This window comes from Crocodylus siamensis, chromosome 10 (assembly GCF_052110815.1).
Source record: "Crocodylus siamensis isolate JL-2025a chromosome 10, ASM5211081v1, whole genome shotgun sequence".
NCBI lineage: Eukaryota > Metazoa > Chordata > Crocodylia > Crocodylidae > Crocodylus > Crocodylus siamensis.
Genome location: NC_143404.1, coordinates 53,581,152 through 53,588,311, shown reverse-complemented (window position 1 = coordinate 53,588,311; position 7,160 = coordinate 53,581,152).

The window sequence follows — 7,160 nt, the reverse complement described above, 5'->3', positions numbered from 1 at the left end:
ATGCAGTACACAGGATAGATGTAACCTAAGTAACCATTTATAACCATTTTTTATGGAGTTGTCCATGACATCTGAAGGGGTCACTTATGAAGTTGAGAGTCTGCAGGGCCAATTTACTGATCAGTTCGAAGACAAAACTGTGACTATAAAAGTTGCAGCATTTTCCTTTTCGCTTCAGAAAAGTCGACCAAGTAGACATGTTTGCCTATGTTAAGTTTTGAGAAACTCCAAAGGACCATCCATGCTGTCACACTGAGGCATAATAGTGCTGAATTCAGTATGCTTAAGGCTGTTTTCTCTCCAAATTCCCCAGGTCACAAGGATGAATTTTGGATTACTCATGCTATTTAGACAGATACATTGTATAACCGATAAACAGTTACAGTGGTAGGTGTGCATTTGGTATTACTTAAAACTCCATTAAACATGGAGTTAGGATAAGCTCCTAGAAACTCGACTAAAAATGTACCTGTCCTATCAAATCTCTTGAGTCAAAACAGTCTTGAAGACTCAGCCCAGAGATCTCCTATGCAATGGTTATCTTAGAATTTCTGGTTCCAGACCCAGGTAGAACCATACAGTAAAAGAAAAGGAGAAGAATAGCCTGAATTTCATAAAGACTTTGCTCCCTGTTAATTCCATAAGATCTGGGGGGATGGAAGTTCCTTTTGATCCCTGAACTGGTTGGTTCATCCTTCATGATGCCATACCAAAAAGGATACCCTTTGGTTTTGTCAAAGGGTGAGAGAGGAGCTCAAACCTAAAAATCCTGAAACTGGATTTTCACAGAAATAGAATTAGAATTAAATGATTAGGGGTCATTTTACTGTAAGCACCTTGGATATGAACATTCCCCAAGCCTTGGGTTAGGTGGGTCTTTGAAACTGGATATGACAGTAGTACCCATTTTTTTAAATCTTAGCCTCCATATCTGCTTTATCAGGAGAAAATCTATCTACTGGAATCTGTAGGCAACAAGTAATGAATAACAATACAATGTAATAGAACGTGGGTTTCATCAGTATTCACTAATACCTGCTGAGTAACATTTGGGAGTAAACCACTGCTGTTAGACCCATTTTCTCAGTGGTTGCTTTATGACAGTTTTTCTTAGAGCTGGAGACTAATAGCATCATGCAAAATGAGCAGCTGCCAGGAGCTGTTAGCTGTGCAGTGTGATGTCTGAGCAGTTCTCATTTCATTAATGGTGTGTGCATGGTTTTGCTTAAACAGAGGGACAGCACAGTGATTAAGGTGCTTCCTTAAGACCTGGGTTCAATTCCTTGTGTCATAACAGGTATCTTGTATAAGTCAATTCAACCTAAATCTCGAATGATTTTGAGGTGGCTGGCTCTAATTGATTTCAGTAGATATGGCACCTAAATATCTTTTAAAAATCTAGACCTCAATCTCTGCATTTCATTCTCTTGTCTTTAAAACAGAGGTAATAGCACTTCCTTACTTGAGAGAGATGATGTGAGTAAAATGTAGTAGACTGTGAGGAATTCAACTTTGTCTATAGAGGATGATATGTGCAAAGACAACTGTATTATCTCTGAACAAATCTGCTTGACTACTAGAATAAGTATAGCCACATGACTATTGTGAGGCTGATTATACCTCTCCCCTTAGTGAGGCTCCTTAGCCTACATGGAACATCGCACTAATGCAGCTATACTGCTTCTAGTATCTTTCAGGGCTAACTTCAGTATCTCTACAGGGCACTGCATTGTCATTGTGGATATATCTTTGCAGCCTACCTCAAGAGGCCATTATGGATTTTATAATGATTTCTCTTAATTTTGTCCTTCATTTATTTCTTAACATTTTACTGCTTGAATCTGCTTTGGAGGTTTGAAAATGAAGGTCCCAGTGTTGTTGGGAGAAGCTGAACACCTCCTGGGGTGCTGATTAACGAATTCTCTTAACTCCTACTGACTTGAGTGAATGCTTGAAGGAGCTTGGCCCAGCCCCCAGGATTGTCCCTCAACTTCTTTCTTTATCTTGTTTCAGGGCAAGTTACTCCTTCAACAATCTCTTGCAGTCGAGGACAATTGCCTTCCATGGGTGTCTTATCTGTGTGTCTGAAGATGGCTGATGACTCATCCGTGATGAGGCCTATCCACAATCAACAGACTCTACTGCAGCTTGGACGTGCGTTTTTTGTATGGGTGGGTGGCACTAAATTCTTGATTTGGTCTGTGGCAGGCTGTTTCTGCTTCTCCCACTTTTCTACCTCCTACTGTTATGAGATTTCAGACTATTGTGATCCCTGCAGCAACCTCCTCCTTCATTTGGAGCGGTCCTGGGCAATAGTCTTCCATAAGTTGACATTAATGTTGTACTTTTTTTAAGTTGACCGTGAGGATGTCCCTGAAGCACTTTCTCTGCACTCCTCTTGAGTTGTTGGCTGAACTGGGAGAATAAACTTACTTCTGGAGTTTGGAGTTGGACATCTGGATGACGTGGCTGGCCCAATGAATTTGATGTTGGATGAACCTCAGTATTAGAGGTGTTTAATTGCAGGACGCTAATGTTGGTGGGTCTATCTTCCCACTTGATTTGGTGGATATTCTGCAGGCAGCATTGATGGTACTTCTCCAACAACTTTAGATGTCTCCTGTATGTTGTCTGTGTATCAGTTCTGTACAGCAAGGTGGGGATCATGACTGCTTGGTAAATCATGATCTTGTCTTTGGATTTGGTGTTGCATTCTTTGAATACCCATTTCTTTAGGTACCCAAAGGCTGCAATTGCACATCTGAGGTGGCATTGGATTTCTTTGTTGATGTCATCCTTCTGCGAGAGATCACTTCTGAGGTATGGGAAATACTCAGTGATATCCAGAGTCTCACTGTGGATCTGGATTACCAGAACTGGGGACTGTTCATTAGAAACTTGTTGGTAGGGGACCTTCATCTTCTGTATGTTAAGCATTAGTCCTGTTTTCTTGTATGCCTCAGTAAAGACATAGATGATAGGGCTATGCAAAATTTTGCCGGCTGTTTTGATTTGACATTGTTTCAACTAATTTCAAGCTCAAAACAGCAAAATTGCATCAAAACAAAGGGCTTTGAAACAGCCTCAAAACAAAATGAGGCTAGTCGAAATGTTTCAAAAGTTTTGAAACATTTCAAATTCAAAGCAGCCAGCTGCCAGGTGGTGGGAGACAGGGGAGAACCAGGGTTGTGCTCCCTGTGGCTCCGCAGCCCCATGTGGCTCAGTCAGGAGCTCAGCCCTGGCTCTCCTCACCTCCCACAGCCAGGCTGCAGGACGCCAATCACAGTGCCGGGGAAAGGTACTGGGCCCGGGCTCAGTTCCCCTCCCCAGCACTGTGATCAGGCTGGGGAAAGGAATTCAGCCCAGCTGAGCTGTATTCCCCTCCCCAGCACTAGACAGGGCTGGGGAAAGGAACTCAGCTCAGCTGGGCTCAGTTCCTTTCCCTAGCCTGATTGTAGTGCTGCAGGGGTGGGAGCTGAACAATTGGGCTCAGTTCCCTTCCCCAGCACCCTGGTCCCAGGCAGCAGCACCCAGCTTCCCTCCCTCATCTGACAGGTAGATTGGGGGCCCACAGCCCCAGGAGGATTGGCACAGCACCCGCAGCCCTCCTGGGGTTGTGGGCCCCCATCTAACAGATGAGAGAGGCTGTTTCGAGCTTCCCCATTATAGCAAATGGGCGAAACATCGAAACAGCATAACAGTCTTGCTTAACTCCCATTTTAACTTCAAAGGGATCTGTTATAGATCCATTACTGAGAACCTCTGCTTGCATACCATTGTGGAACAGGTAGGGAATGGTGATACATTCAGTGGGTATCTGTACTTCAGAAGGATCCTCCACAACACTTTTTGGCTGACAGAGTTGAAAGCTTTTGTGAGGTCAAAGAAGGCCATGTAAAGGGGTTTATGTTGTTCTCGGCATTTTTTCTGCAGCTGGTGAGCTGCGAAGATTATTAGGGCTGTGTGAAGCTTCAGTCCCTGACTTGATTTGGCAGAGATTTGGCCTGATTTGGTGGCTGAATCTCCAAATCTGAATTGAATCAGAGAACCCTTTAATCTCCCCGAATTGAATTGGAACCCTCTGAATTGATTCGGAGAGATTTAGAGATTCAGACAGAGACAGCTTTAAATGTTTTTTCTACATACCTCTAGGTAGCAGGGGCTCATGAGTACTGTGATACTGGGGTGCGTGGAGTGTCCCACAGAAGTATGGGGAGCTCCCCAGTGCACTCAGCAGAAGACCCAGAAGTGGACCAGAAGCAGTTCTGGTCCACTTCTGGGTCTGCCATGGAGTGCACTGGGAACCGCCCCCATGCTTCCCATGGCTTGGTGACTGGTTCCTCCTGGGTACAGGGGGAATGGGAGCAGTGTGCTCCCCAGCAGACCTGGAAGTAGACCGGAAGTACTTCTGGGTTCACCACTAAACATGTGGAGGCCCCCCCCACACTCAGTGTGCCCCAGCATCGCAGTGATCACGAGTCGTGCCTGCTACCTGAAGGTATGTAGAAAAAACTTTTAAAGCTGTTGTTAGACCCTGACTCCATGCGGCACCCAATGACTAGGGAGACAATGATCCAATTGCATATGGATTCTGGTACTCATTAGCCAGAGCAGACAGGGAGCAAACACCAGCACACATTCTCACAACAGCTTTATTCAGAATGGAGACAGCTTCGGGTGAGCTCCCTCATGGACACATAGTCTGTGAAACCAGGGAAGCAGTAATGAACAATAGTTTTTTCCACATTTATACACTTTGGTTCATGTTTATTAACATGTATTCTACCCTCGCCCCTCCTATGTTTCAGCCATTTCTCCTTCCATGTTAAGCTCTGCCTTTGTTTACTGTTTGCTTCATTAGCATGGAATTGCCTATGCATTTCACTCATTTACATGTCATTTTGCTATGAGCGTATGTCTAAGTCTTTGACTTCTTTTCTTCAGTCAATGGGCAGACTTTGATCAAAACCTGGAAGCTTTTGGAGGCTTCTTCACCAATTACCATTCACCTTTTTGCATATGTTCATCTCGGATTCTGTTACCAGTTATGTGTTGTTTTCCATATTCCAGTCTGTTTTCTGTCTCATGTTGTACCATCTTCTACCTTTTTAGGCCCCTGTATCTTATCTCGTTCCTCACTGTAGGTGGTTCACAGCACACAGACTTACGTGCTGCTTTTTCCTCAGAAAATGGTTGACACAGTTAAGATGGTTACTTAGCATAAACAAATGGCTGGCTTAGCTATCATTCTGCCATGTGGTCAGCAGTTCTGCTAGGCTACAGGTCATGCCTTTATTCAGCTGCAAAACCAGTGCTCCCTAAGATCCAAATATTGTCACCCTAACAGCTGTGTCTATGTCTGAATCACTGATTCTCTGAATCAGCATCGAATCTTCAGATTTGGATTCAGCCAAATTGAATCAGGGACAGTGATCTGAATCAATGCATTGAATCACTGTCCCTGATTCAGGATGAATCTGAATCCATATTGAATAGGGCCTGCTTTGCACACCCCTAAATATTATGTCAATTGTCCCTCTTTATGCCCTAAACCCATACTGAAATTCTGGGAGGAGCTTCTCAGCAAGTAGAAGAAAATGGTTCAAGAGTGTCCTTGGAATGATCTTTCCTGCACTAGGTAGCGAGGCGATCCCTCTGTAGTTTCCACAGGTTGGACTTGTCTCCTTTCTTGAAGATTGTCACAATCATGGCACTCTAAGGTCATCTGGGATTTCATCATCTTACCATATCCTTAAGATGAGGGCATGGAGCTGTGATGATGTGAACTCCTCTCCTCCTTGCTTGAAGATTTCCTTGGAGGTTCCATCTACTCCAGATCCCTTGTCATTCTTCATCCGCTTGATGGCTTTCCTCACCTCATCAAGGGTTGGAGGGATTCCAAGACTGGGTCTCTGAATCATCTCTGACTGGGTGTTGTGGGATGGCATTGAGAACACTAATCAACAAGAGAGTCTCAACTGAGAAGGTCTTCAAAATGTTCTTTCCAATGGGCATTGATGGCTCTTCTTCCCTGGATCAGGTCTCTGCCCCACCTGTTTGAGTGCAACAATTTTATACCTCAGAAGTTACAAAAAACCATCTTTTTGTTCAGTGTACAAAGCTGAGATGTCTGCTTATTTGCCAGTCAACTGTTTATTTGCTTCCTGCTTCTTGCATATATGGTGTTTAGAATTAGAGACCAAGCCTGAACCTAAACACTTCAGAGGACTTGAAGAAACTCATTTCCAGCTTGAAACAAGAGCCCTTGACAATCTCTTTCCCCAGCTCTCTATCCCAACTTTAATACCTTTTGTCTCAGCTGCTCCAGTTGCCATCCAGAAAAATACTGTCAAGGGACCCACACAGAGTGCAGCTCGTAATAGAAGAAAGAACGATCTTGTGGATAAAACACAAAGCTAGGACTTGGGAGGGGAAAGTTCATTTTTGAGCTCTCCACAGACTTCCTCATTAACTTTGACAAGTTACCTTATCTCTCATTGTCTCACTTGCCCGCACACAGATAATAGTGCTTCCATTTGTTGTCTGCTAGGTCTATTTAAATTGTAGGGTAGAGCTGCACCTTATAGACTAACTGAATCAGAGATGCATTAGCTTTATAAGCAACACTTCATCAGATGCCTTCAGGCTAACTGCATCTCTCTGTTTAGATCGTGAATGTCTTTGTTTATGGATCATCTCTTACCCTGCATGTATACACAGTACCTATCCTGGTAGCAGTGCCACATTCTGGTAGCAGTGCAGTTTGAGTGCTCATGTAGCTCTCTCACAGAGCTTATAGCCACAGCAGCTCTTAAGTGGGCAGAATGAATTCAGAAATCTCATGTTTATTCAAAGGAGTCAAAAATTGTATTCCAAATTACTTCATTGTGGTAATTAATAGCAGCTTCCTGCCATGATGCTGAGTTTCAATTTATAGTGACATTTCTTTTGAGAGCAGGTCTCCATCCTGAATGGCTTTATGCTGATTGAATTGAAGCACCAAATTATAATTAAATCCAGTGCTCAAAAACACAGGTAATTAGGACTCTTTATGGAGTATTAGTACTTTTTGTAAATCAAGATTTAAGACTACTTTTAATATAATTTTCTTTGTCCTGCTTTTTTCTTCTAGAAACTCTGACTTGAAAGAGTTATGGGAT